Source organism: Colletes latitarsis, chromosome 6, assembly GCF_051014445.1.
Source record: "Colletes latitarsis isolate SP2378_abdomen chromosome 6, iyColLati1, whole genome shotgun sequence".
NCBI classification, from domain to species: Eukaryota; Metazoa; Arthropoda; class Insecta; order Hymenoptera; family Colletidae; genus Colletes; species Colletes latitarsis.
This window is the reverse complement of record NC_135139.1, coordinates 6,219,338-6,231,660: the sequence shown is the minus strand read 5'-3', so window position 1 is coordinate 6,231,660 and position 12,323 is coordinate 6,219,338. Positions and strand designations below refer to the sequence as shown.

Sequence of the window (12,323 nt, the reverse complement as noted above, 5' to 3'; positions counted from 1 at the left end):
ATATGACCATGAATATTGCACGTGAAATAAGCACATTTCAATTTCTCCTACGAAAGCACATTTCAAAACTATGCTTGTCTGGGAAATTAACTGCGTACGAAAGCGCGGCGCAACTAAGATAGTTATAGCTGACGTAATCTGATCGAGCTCGACTTTAACGCTAAACCAGATAATTAATTCATTACCAACATTTCGCTCTAATTGCTGGCAGAAGGGAAACAAGTTCATGCATAGTTTGTATTAATACCCGTGTATGTAAAAATAGCATCTATAAACAAAATTAATCCATACAGAAACTACAGATTATTTGTATCACTAGAAGATTGCATCAAATATTATAGCAGTGGCATATAGTAAGGAATAATTAATTCGAAAGTCAATATTTACTGTTCTAATTTAATGATTCTAATCGCTAAGGAGCACCATTGTTCTTTTTATCATTGAGGTTGAGTTTAATAGGACAATTATTGCTCTATCTCTATTCTACTCATTTATATACATACAGGGTGTTCGGCCACCCGTGGGAAAAATTTCAGTTTCGAGAAAAAAAATCGGGTAGGTGCTGAAATTTTCCAGCGAAAAAAAAATTTTTCAAATCATTCTAAAAAAATTATTTTTGATTGCGGCAATCAATTACAATCATTTTTGGTCATTACACATACCCCCGAAATCCTACCCACTTTCTAGAAAAAAATTCGAGGAGGTGTGAAATTTTGCAACGGGTAAAAAAAAATTTCAAGTCGTTTTAGAAAAATTATTTTCGGTTGCGGGGGTCAATTACAATCATTTTTGGTGAATAGACATACCCCCGAAATCTTGCGCATTTTCGAGAAAAAAATTCAGTACGGGCAGAATTTTAAACGTTAATAACTTTTTAACCAAGTCTTCATCAACAAATTGGTATTCTTAACTTTCGTCTTATTTTGGCTTCTAGATCCCCCATTAAAATTTTTCCCAGGGGTGGCCGAACACCCTGTATATTGTTAATAGAATATTCTGTTCTCATACTCGATTAATCACGTTTCTTCGCAAATTAATATATTATTTTGCATCTCCTCTTTTGAAAAAATTAGAGATTTGATTGTATCCTCTTCTTCGCGTAAATGTTTCGCCTTATTTATTCTGGTACTCGAGAATTAATTAGACTGTAATGTAAACAAAAGATGTCACGAATGGATTGTTAATTTAAACAAATAAGTTTTTTTTGTTTAAATCATCGCATTTAATCGTAAAGTGTATTATGTATTTTTTTCTGTTTTATAGGTGCTAAACTGTTCTTTCATTTAGCAGTACAATATACACAAATGCGTTAAACAAACCCTACGCTCAGCTACGTTCCATTGTACAGTCGTTAGTGAAACAAATAATCTGAAAGGTCTTACGCAATTGTCATTTCATTCCATTGTTCATTAAAAGTTTACTACAAATTTTTTGTTTAGGACAGAAAATGGTTTTTACCAACGTACAGTGTTATTATTCGAATCAATTTTAATTTTTACCGAAGGAATTTATATTGTACCATAATTTCTATGTTGCTAGATTAAGGACAAGTTAGTGAAGCATGATTAGATATTTGTTCTAAATGTTTTTCTCACTCGCTATCAATGTCAATGACTGAATACCAAGTATGCAACGAATTCTATAGCATCCTCAAGAATAAAAGAGGTATTCGCTTTCGTTAGAACAGAATATAACGAAAAGTATCCATAAAACATAAAAAAGTTAAATTACTTAATTTATCAGAACATGACGTTTACTCTCTCTTGTTTCAGAGCGCATATCTTGAAAGACAAAAGCCGTGGCGCGGAGTTTCTCGGACCAGACTCGAACTTTACTTTCGCAGAATGGCGCGTCGCTGTTCGTTTGAAACTTTTTAAGGTTTCTCAAGAAGAAAGTGACAGAAAAATCCTCGAATGTCCGTGAAGTATGAATCCCGCCGTCGCGGTGTTGCGTGAATTATCAGTTAGGACTAGACAGAAGGCAAGAATGACGGGGAAAGGTTAAGCTGTCGCTTGGCGGACGAGGCTAATGAAAGCTTAGCCCTGTAATACAATCTGACGGGAGGCAAGCTAGCCATCTGACGTGATAGGTCAGTTCAGGCTAGTCTGAGTTTGTCGGGAAGACAAGTGGATTAGCCGAGGCACCGTGGATGGCGGCCATATAACAGACGATCTTCGACTTCCCTTTTGGTTTTGTTGTACTTCTTCGACGCTGAATGTCGACCTATGCTACCGCGCGTTCGCCGTAGTCGATGTCATGTACGATTTGTCTCTCCCTCTTTCGAAGCGTAATTTCGACGTACAGACGTGGAAATCAGAGTGACAGCGACGCAGTAGTATCAGCGAGAAACTGCTCGGCAATTCACAGGGTTGGTAACTGACATATTATCGAGACGTCTCGATTTCGTTGTAGTTTGATAGAGTGATATTACTCTTCCCAAATTCTTTGTGAAAAAGATAGATCTAGTCGTATTTGTTCCGTCCCTTGAATTCAATTCCTTTTAACCTCTGTTTGTAATTGAAGCTATGAGTTTCCAAACAGCACAACTCCGCCAAACATCATTGTGTGAGAAATAGTTTTTTTATTGTATATCTTCTTCAATATTTCAGTAATTATTTTTACTCTTCTACTATAATTTATATTTTTAACGTTGCCAGTTAACCAGCTTTCTTGTACAAAGCGTTGTATATTGTAGATTTCTGTTAACATAACAGCTTTGGCCAATGTATTTCTAAAATAAATTTATTTATCGTCTCAAATACAGACATTGAGGACATCGTTTATAGTTTCTCCAGTACGTCTATATTTCCAAGCATGGGCGATGATTTAAATCAACCGATAACAGATACTTTTATGTTTAAGCATTTTGTAAAAATATATGAGTAGTTTATAGTTGTTCTAACAGGTTTGCTTGACATAGATTTTTAAGTATCTGATCTGTATTTCACATCTATTCTTAAAGCAGAAATTGTACTGTCGAACAGGTATCTCGATTCATAATTTCTGTGCCATTTTCGTATAACTTGTGAACTATAAAAAATACTGAAATAAAATTTTAACTCGGAAATTGTTGTTTTTATCATTATTATTACCTTTTACTATGTGATTGTTTAGTTATTTAATTCTTTATATTTGAAATATATGGATCGGATGTTAACAGGAATCCAAGTAGTATATTTGAGTTTATCACCATTCTTAAATTGATTCCCTGTGTGTAGTTACGGGATATACAGGGTGTTTGGTCACCTCTGGGAAAAATTTTAATGGAAGATTCTAGAGGCCAAAATAAGACGAAAATCAAGGATACCAATTTGTTGATTGAGGCTTCGTTAAAAGGTTATAGAAACATTTACACACAGTATATTTTCGGTAAACAATTTTTTTCTCGAAAGTACGTAGGATTTCGAGGATATGTGTACTGATCAAAAATGATTATAATTGACCCCTGCAACCAAAAATAATTTTTCGAGAAGGATTTGAAATTTTTTAATTTCGCCGACTTTGTCCACCTACTCGAATTTTTTTCTCGAAAGTGCGAAGGATTTTGCAGATATGTTTATTCACAAAAAATGATTGTAATTGACCCCCGCAACCGAAAATAATTTTTTTAAATCGATTTGAAATTTTTCAATTTCGCCAAAAAATTTCAGCACCCGCCCCCTTGTCGATTTTTCTTAAAAATTTGTTTACCATTTTTAATAAATTTGTTTGACGTCCTACGGAAATTTTGTTTAATACTTTTTTGTAGGTATCCATGAGTTCTACTTTCATACTAAATATCATTGAGATACATTCTCTATTATAAAAATTATGGACGTTTGAAGATTGGGCCATTTTTATGAGGTTATTCTCACTTCACAGTGTTAAGGAACAACTTTTCGGAAATTCTTCGAATTTCTGCATATTCCATACCAAAATACGCATTGTTTGCTTTTTTAAACATTAAAATCGTCCAATCCTTTCAGAAGTTATGACGTTTTAAAGATTCGCATGAAATTTCGAGGAATCATTTCTGGCCAGAAAAGTCTGCATGGAATAAACTTATCAGAAACTGAGTCGCTAATGATTCCCAAAGTCCTCGTGAGAGAATGTTAAAAATGTTCTCAGCGTTGTCGCGTCGCAGAACGGCGCCAACTTGTTTTTCGTCGACTGAACACGCATTATAATTTCTGCCGTCGGGGGATACTTACCGTCTTTTCTCGTGACGACACGCGGCATGCGTAGTTTCGTACCCGCGCGATACGGACCCTCCGCACGCGGTTACTTAATTCTACCCGACACGGCACGTCGTTTTTCCCCGAAGCGTTTACACGTCGCGATCAATGCGCCGCGTGCAACGAAGCCAGGAATTCCGTGTTCGAAAGTCGTGTTTCTTTGTACGACAGCCTGCCCATTTCTACTTATGTGTATCAAGTCCACGAAGTGCTTCCTTTTTTAAATGCGGCATCGCATGCAATTGTATGACGCCGGTTGATTTATCGATCGCATAGATTGCTAGACTCGACTCATGCATTGAAATTGACATATTCAACGTACCTTTTCTTTCCTTTGGTACACGATTATAGTGGAGCGACGAGGACCGAGCCGAGTAGAGAGGGGAGTCGCGAGGCTAGCAGAAAAACATTTCTGTTTCTACCTGTGCCGCTATTATACGCCGCCTACCTCGCCGCTCAGCTATAATCGTACCTTTAGATGGAAAGAAATCGGATGAGATCGACCGATATACAACTGCCCGAGTATGTAGGATAGTCCGACCACGGACGAGGTATACGAGTAGTTGTTGCGTCCAATGTATTTTTTGCGACGCATTTCTCTTGAGGCTCTAGAGCCCTATTACCATTTTCGTGTCACTCGCAACATTATCAACAGACTATAGAAACGAATACAAGAGGAGGAAATGAGACAGGAAACGAACAGGCATTCTTTTGTTTTATAACGGAATGAAAGTCTGATCCAGAGTATTGTGGCGTCGCTTCCCATGCTCGCCACCAGAGGGGTCGCGCTCTCACAAGCGCTTGACCGACCCCTCAATTACTATACAGGGTGTCCCGTAAATAGTGTAAGAGCCGGAAATGTGGGGTAGCTGAGACGATTCTGAACAACAATTTCCTTTGCAAAAATGTCGGATGGAGCTTCGTTTTTGAATTATTAACGAAAAACACTGACGAATCACGGCGCGTTCCTGCCGCACGCTCAGGGCCGTCCGAACTAAGAGAGCCACCGTGTCGGGTAAGTTGCAAGATGTGCATCGGAGATACGTCGAGGAACGAATACAAATAATTAAAAATACTACCACTGTAACTGTTACCTCTGCGGATTGGATAAATCAGTCAGCTAAATCGAATTTATTAATTATTTGTATTCGCTGTTTCCAAGGAAGAAGAAATAAAATATGGGAAGATGCTCTCGAAATTTTTAGGAAATTAATTCTTTGCACCTGAGTGACGCTTCTCGCCAGAGTGTGTTAAAATTAAAATAAGAATTATTTTCAGAAAATTAAAATAAATACGGTAAGAACCATTTGTAATCGTTTGTTATTAAAAATTGTACTGGAAAAGCAGACTGGATTTGTGCGTACCGAAACATTCTTCGCATGCAAGGGGTTAATAGAGAATTAATTGAAATTCGCCTTACCCATTTACTAGCAAGTTGCTCTGCTGCGCTGACAATAAGGTCCGGTTAGTGCACTCCTGTCGATCACGGAAAGGTCGAAGACCCCAATAAAAATCAGCTGATGGGACGGCCCGGTCACTGCACCCGCTTCTTACCCCGAAAATGTAAAAGTGAAAAGTGCTAGTGACCATGCTGTGAAGTGTTTTCGGGGTAAGAAGCGGGTGCAGTGACCGGGCCGTCCCATCAGCTGATTTTTATTGGGGTCTTCGACCTTTCCGTGATCGACAGGGGTGCACTAACCGGCCCTATTGCAACTTGCAAGTAAATGGGTAAGGCGTATTTCAATTAATTCTCTATTAACCCCTTGCATGCGAAGAATGTTTCGGTACGCACAAATCCAGTCTGCTTTTCCAGTACAATTTTTAATAACAAACGATTACAAATGGTTCTTACCGTATTTATTTTAATTTTCTGAAAATAATTCTTATTTTAATTTTAACACACTCTGGCGAGAAGCGTCACTCAGGTGCAAAGAATTAATTTCCTAAAAATTTCGAGAGCATCTTCCCATATTTTATTTCTTCTTCCTTGGAAACAGCGAATACAAATAATTAATAAATTCGATTTAGCTGACTGATTTATCCAATCCGCAGAGGTAACAGTTGCAGTGGTAGTATTTTTAATTATTTGTATTCGTTCCTCGACGTATCTCCGATGCACATCTTGCAACCTACCCGACACGGTAGCTCTCTTAGTTCGGACGGCCCTGAGCGTGCGGCAGGCACGCGCCGTGATTCGTCAGTGTTTTTCGTTAATAATTCAAAAACGAAGCTCCATCCGACATTTTTGCAAAGGAAATTGTTGTTCAGAATCGTCTCAGCTACCCCACATTTCCGGCTCTTACACTATTTACGGGACACCCTGTATATTCCTTGCAGGCCCAGGCGGAACGCGCCCCCTTCTTTCCTTTTCTGTCCCTCTACGAATTTCCCGAGTTCCTAACCGCAATAGAGCAGTGTCACAGTATCAATTAATTTCATTGGAGACATCAATCGGTTAATACTTTGACTGCCACGTCACCCATACATATATGGGTGACAAGACTTCCCCCCCCATTATGGAAACTAAAACAATTCATTCTAAAATTGAAATTGAAATATTAAATAAATTTGTATAGGATGAAGTTTAGTGTGGTTACGAAAATAAGTAGCGAAGACAAATTTTAAGTTATGCAGTTGTCAATTGTCTAAAATCGAAGTTTTAGTTTTGTAAAAAATTGTACGGTTTTGGTTTATTGCGGTCAATGTGTTAAGGAATGCGGTTGACAATTTAGTCGTCAGAAGTAAGTCACGATTAATAATCAGGAACAGTCGTTTCTGACTGTGGAGAATCACACCTGATACAGATAATTCAGATGCTTCGTCATTCCTGAACACTACATCAAAAAGTAAACGCGAAAATATAATCACGACACTAAAAACAATTGCGATCGAATTCCTACTGCAACGTGATTAGTATTCATATTTCGCAACGCTACTACAAACTGAGATTAATGTTTATGCGTAACTCTACCTTGAAAATGTAAACACGCAAAATTCTCATCGTTTACAATTCTAAATGGAATTAAACAATTAATGTAAATTATTTGCAATATTAACTAGGTAAAGAAAGGCGTATAATTCGTACTTCGCAATGCTAATAGTAAACCGCTATTAGTTTTTATTCTCGACACTACTCTGAAAGAAAATGCGAAAAATATTCATTGCTTGCGACTTTAAAAGTAATCGAAATATTTATATTTCCTAGCACTAATATGATTCGAGATCAGTTCGTATACGCGATACTACTTTAAAAGCGAACGCGAAAATATTCATCGATCACGACGCTAAAAGTAATCACGGTAAGTTCAATTTATGTATGTATAACGAAACGGTATATTCAAAGGAAAATACATTAATACTGAAAAATAATATTTTTAAAGAAAATTATTGAAATTGAAATTTTATTATTTAAGAACATAGACATTAATCAAGATTTTACAGTAAAATAGTTTACATTGAAAATTTTGGATAAGTCATTTATTAAATAAATTTACTAAATTATTCATTTAAATACTCACATATTTTCGGTCGATTCTGTCGTTAAAGTAAATTTTTTGAAAGATGAAAATAGCATATAGTGTGTTTGGCTAACTCTGGCAAAAATTTTAATGGTAATTCTAGATGCCAAAATAAGACAAAAATCAAGAAAACCAATTTGTTGATTGAGGCTTCATTAAAAAGTTATTAACGTTTAAAGATCCGTCTGTAGAACGGCGATCTGCGAACAGCTGCGTACGCGTCATAGTGGTTCTCACTCAGAAAACTGTGAGGCTGTCGATATGTCAGTAAGTAGAGTTTCTCATGTTGAATGAAAACCATTATCGCATGCACGTAGCTGTTCGCAGGCTGCCGTCTTACACGCGGAACTTTAAACGTTAATAACTTTTTACCAAAGCCTGAATCAACAAATTAATATTCTTGATTTTCGTCTTATTTTAATTTCTAGAATCTTCTATTGAAATTTTTTTCCAGGGGTGGCCGAACACTCTGTATACGATGCTCGTTACTTTAATTCGAAAATCGATCAGTTGTGAAATGTCTTTTTGTACCTAATATATTATACAACATCATACGTTGTAATCATTAAGGAAGTGATCAATATTCAAGAAGTTGTCTTCCTAAGGTTAACAAGTTAATGAAAATATTCATTTTATGAATATGTGATATATTAAAAAAACACGAAATACAAAAAGATCCTAGCCTAAATTAAAAAATAAAACAATATACATATGTTATTACTCTCGGGTATAAAAAATACACGCGGTCACTATACTCGCTAAAAATACTAAGTATACAACCGATCATCCATGTCGATTCGGATCTTACGCCCTGCGACGTGATTGGGGGCCGAAGGAATAAAAATTGCATGCAACTCACTAATCGTTGACTTTGATGAAATAATACCTCTGCGACGAGACCTCAGCATCATCAGCGAAGTCATCTCCATGGTCCTGCTGATTCCCAGAATATAGGGACAACATCCAGAAACTATAAAGACAAAGAAAAAAATTATCATCTATGGTAAAAATGATAGTCATTTCATAATTTAGTACAAAAGACTCTATGTTTAAAATTAATCACAGGTTTCTGATAGTTTAGTAGATTTTAAACTGATAGCAAAATTTGAAAATATCTAAACGCGCTTAGAAAAATGTAGGTCATGTTAGGTAATGTTACTTACGTTTTGCACTTGTGCAGCATCGCCCAAAACTTGTCTTCAGTGATGCACTGATTCTAATACCGGTAACGAGCAATTCTAATTTACAAACAATAATTGAAAACAATAATAAAGAGAATTTTTATATACACTAACGCGATTGAAAATCAAAATCGACGAACAAGTGTCTCTACCATCGCGATTCATAAAGCGTAAAAAGCCACGATGCTCTGGAAAAAATTTATAAACGCGCAATAAACACTGACTCGATCTCCGTGTGTCTCTAAAATCCAAACGATAATCTACTGGAAGCCATTGTGCTTTGAAAAACAAGAAATTCTAGACGAAATAAACACAGACTCTACCGACCGCATTGCGCGCGGTCATCAAAATTTCTGAAAGAAGAAAAACTATTAACTAAGCACACATGCAAACTTGATGAAAAGACATAAAAAGTTTATAAATATACAGGGTGTTCGGCTAGCCCTGGGAAAAATTTTAATGAGGGATTCTAGAAGCCAAAATAAGACGAAAATCAAGAATACCAATTCTTTAATTGAGGCTTCTTTAAAGTTATTAACAACTTAATTCAAAAATTTCAAATCGTTATGGAAAAAATATTTTCTGTTGCAGGGGTAAATTATAAGCATTTTTGGTGAATAGACATACTTCCGAAATCCTATCCATTTTCTAGAAAAAATTCCAGAAGGTGTGAAATTTTTCGGCGAAAAAAAGAATTTCAAATCGTTCTAAAAAAATTATTTTTAGCTAGGGAAGTCAATTACACTCATTTTTGATCAATAGACATACCAACGAAATTCTATTCAGTTTCGAGAAAAAAATTCCTCAATGAAAATATAATTTCTGGCCAGAAATGTCTGCCTGAATTTTCATGCGAATCTTTAAAACGTCATAACTTCTGAATGGATTGTACGATTTTAATGTTCAAAAAGCCAACGCCGTGTATTTTAGTGTAGAATATGTAGCAATTATAAAAATATTCGAAAAGTTGTTCCTTGACCCCGTAATGTTAGAAAACCCCCATAAAAATGGTCCAATCTTCAAACAGCCATAACTCCTACAATAGTGAATATATTTCAATGAAACTTTTTTCTGAAGTAGAGCCCATATGTACCTACAAAAAAGTATTAGACAACTTTTCTGTAGGACGTCAAACGAAATTACTAAAAATCATAAACGATTGTTTAAGAAAAATCGACAGGGGGTACGTGCCTAAATTTTTCGACGAAAAAAACAATTTTTCATTAATTCTGAAAAAATTATTTTCGGTTGCGGGGGTCAATTACAATCATTTTTTGGTGAATAGACACACCCCCGAAATCCTACGTACTTTCGAGAAAAAAATTCAGGAAGGTGGACAAATTTTTCAGCGAAATAAAAAATTTTTAAATCGTTCTGGAAAAATTATTTTCCATTGCAGGGCTCAATTATAAGCATTTTTGGTAAGTAGACGTACCCTCGAAATCGTACACATTTTCGAGAAAAAAATTTGAGTATGGGGACAAAATTCTCGACAAAACTAAATAATTTCAAATCATTCTGGAAAAATTATATTTCGTTATGGGGGTCAATTTCAATTATTTTTGGTGAATAGACATACCCCCAAAATCCTACCCACTTTCTAGAAAAAAATTCGAGAAGATGTGAAATTTTTCGATGGAAAAAAAAAATTTCAAATCATTTTGGAAAAATTATTTTCGGTTGCGGGGGTCAATTACAATAATTTTTGGTGAATAGATATACACCCGAAATCTTGCGCATTTTCGAGAGAAAAAATTTGGCCCACAGGTGGCCAAACACCCTGTATACAAATACTCGCGTTCGAAATGGCGAAACATTATGTGTTTTAATTGCAATCATGGACTATAATAGAAGTAACAAACAAGTTTGTTATACATACGTATCAATATTGTATGAAGACACCGATGGGGTGTGACGAAGCGAAATAATTAGCGAGTAGAGACGGTTAGAAATAAAAAATACGTACCTAATTAGATGTGAAGCAGTCAACGCACTTATCACACCAATTTCCACGAACGAATGAGGAGCCCAAAGCGTAGTAGCCGTTAACCGTTGCGAAGTAATGAGTGGGGGGTGGTGTGAGGTTGTCAGGTTGTCTAATATCTCGATTCTCGATGTGTATTTTTGAAGGAAAGGAATACCTTATATCTCGAATAATGTTATTACACGTAGAAGCTGTGACTGTAAAATAAATACACAAAGGTTTCAAACAAACTATTAATTATTTGATGATTTATTATCGATATACTCTTGCGACGTCACAATGCAAACCAGCCTGTCATTGGCACTGCTTGAACACTGAATATCGATCTGTTATACGACACATAAGTAACTAGATCGATTGAAATATATTAATTCTAACCATAGGAGCATAATATGTTTCTATAATATTGTATTATATTATAATATTCAAATATTAATAATTTATATTCCGTGTATAGTATATTTTCTAAAGTTATTTGTTTTAATTTTCACTAGACTCACATAAAAATCTGCCTTAATTCTGCGTCGATAATATTGGGTTTGACACACTAATGGTATGAACTGTAGTATGGGCATAGACGAAGTATGGAATAGACGTCGCTAGCAGTATTCTTTCGTAACACACGGATTAAGGGCACAGACAATGCATAATGTAGACGTGCAAAATAATAGTTTTTCGTGTCCACGGACAAGGAATACGTGAGCCCCGCTTCGAGGTTAAGTTGAGCGGTTGGCGGCGGAGAATGTAAACACAGACTAACCTAGCTTTCAAAACGCAAGCGTATCGGATCATTGTTCCTGGCTTAGAAATGACAGCAGTGGTAAAAATAAAATTAAATAAATACTTTTAAAAATATTCTAGAATACACAAGAAATAGGCACAGATAAGTAATAGACTGCGACAGTTATTTAGTGGGTTAGTCAGTGTCCAACAACGTAAAGTACAAACTTCGTGAAAAATAAATGTTCTTGCGTGTGCTATATATATTTTTTGTCTGCTACGTTTAAGAAATATGAATTTGGGAAACATATTCCTCATCCACCAAAATCAACTGTAAAAGGTTTGTCTGTTGCATTTATAAAATTTATACGAAAAGCATTCCTTAAAATTTCGATTAAAAATCAATATAATTATGTACATATTATTGAGTACATATTTTGATCCACCGAGTTACCTATGAATAGCACAATAGATCGATATTTTATCTTTAAGAAACACTATCGAATCTATCGAATACATCGAAAGACAGATACTACGCATTGTAACGCTACGAAAATATAACGTCAATAAAACATTTAATAATTAATAGTTTGTCTAGAACCTTTATGCATTTATTGTACAGCCACAGTTTCTACGTAGGATATCTCCGGGCACGTACAATAACAATATTATTTGAAATATAAGGTTTAACCTTTCCGTCAGAAAT

The 12,323-nt window shown here is 35.6% G+C and overlaps 1 long non-coding RNA gene across 1 annotated transcript in view; it reads right to left on the bottom strand.

The window, feature by feature from the left end:
* LOC143342766 (uncharacterized) overlaps nt 1–11,134 on the bottom strand; it is a 51,449-nt gene extending 40,315 nt beyond the window's left edge. The window contains exons 1-3 of the long non-coding RNA XR_013079858.1: nt 10,880–11,134; nt 8,896–9,266; nt 8,619–8,702 (exon numbers count right to left, since the gene is read on the bottom strand). This is a non-coding gene — a long non-coding RNA (uncharacterized LOC143342766). The remainder of the gene's footprint in view (nt 1–8,618; nt 8,703–8,895; nt 9,267–10,879) is intronic.
* Between the last annotated feature and the right edge of the window lie 1,189 nt (nt 11,135–12,323).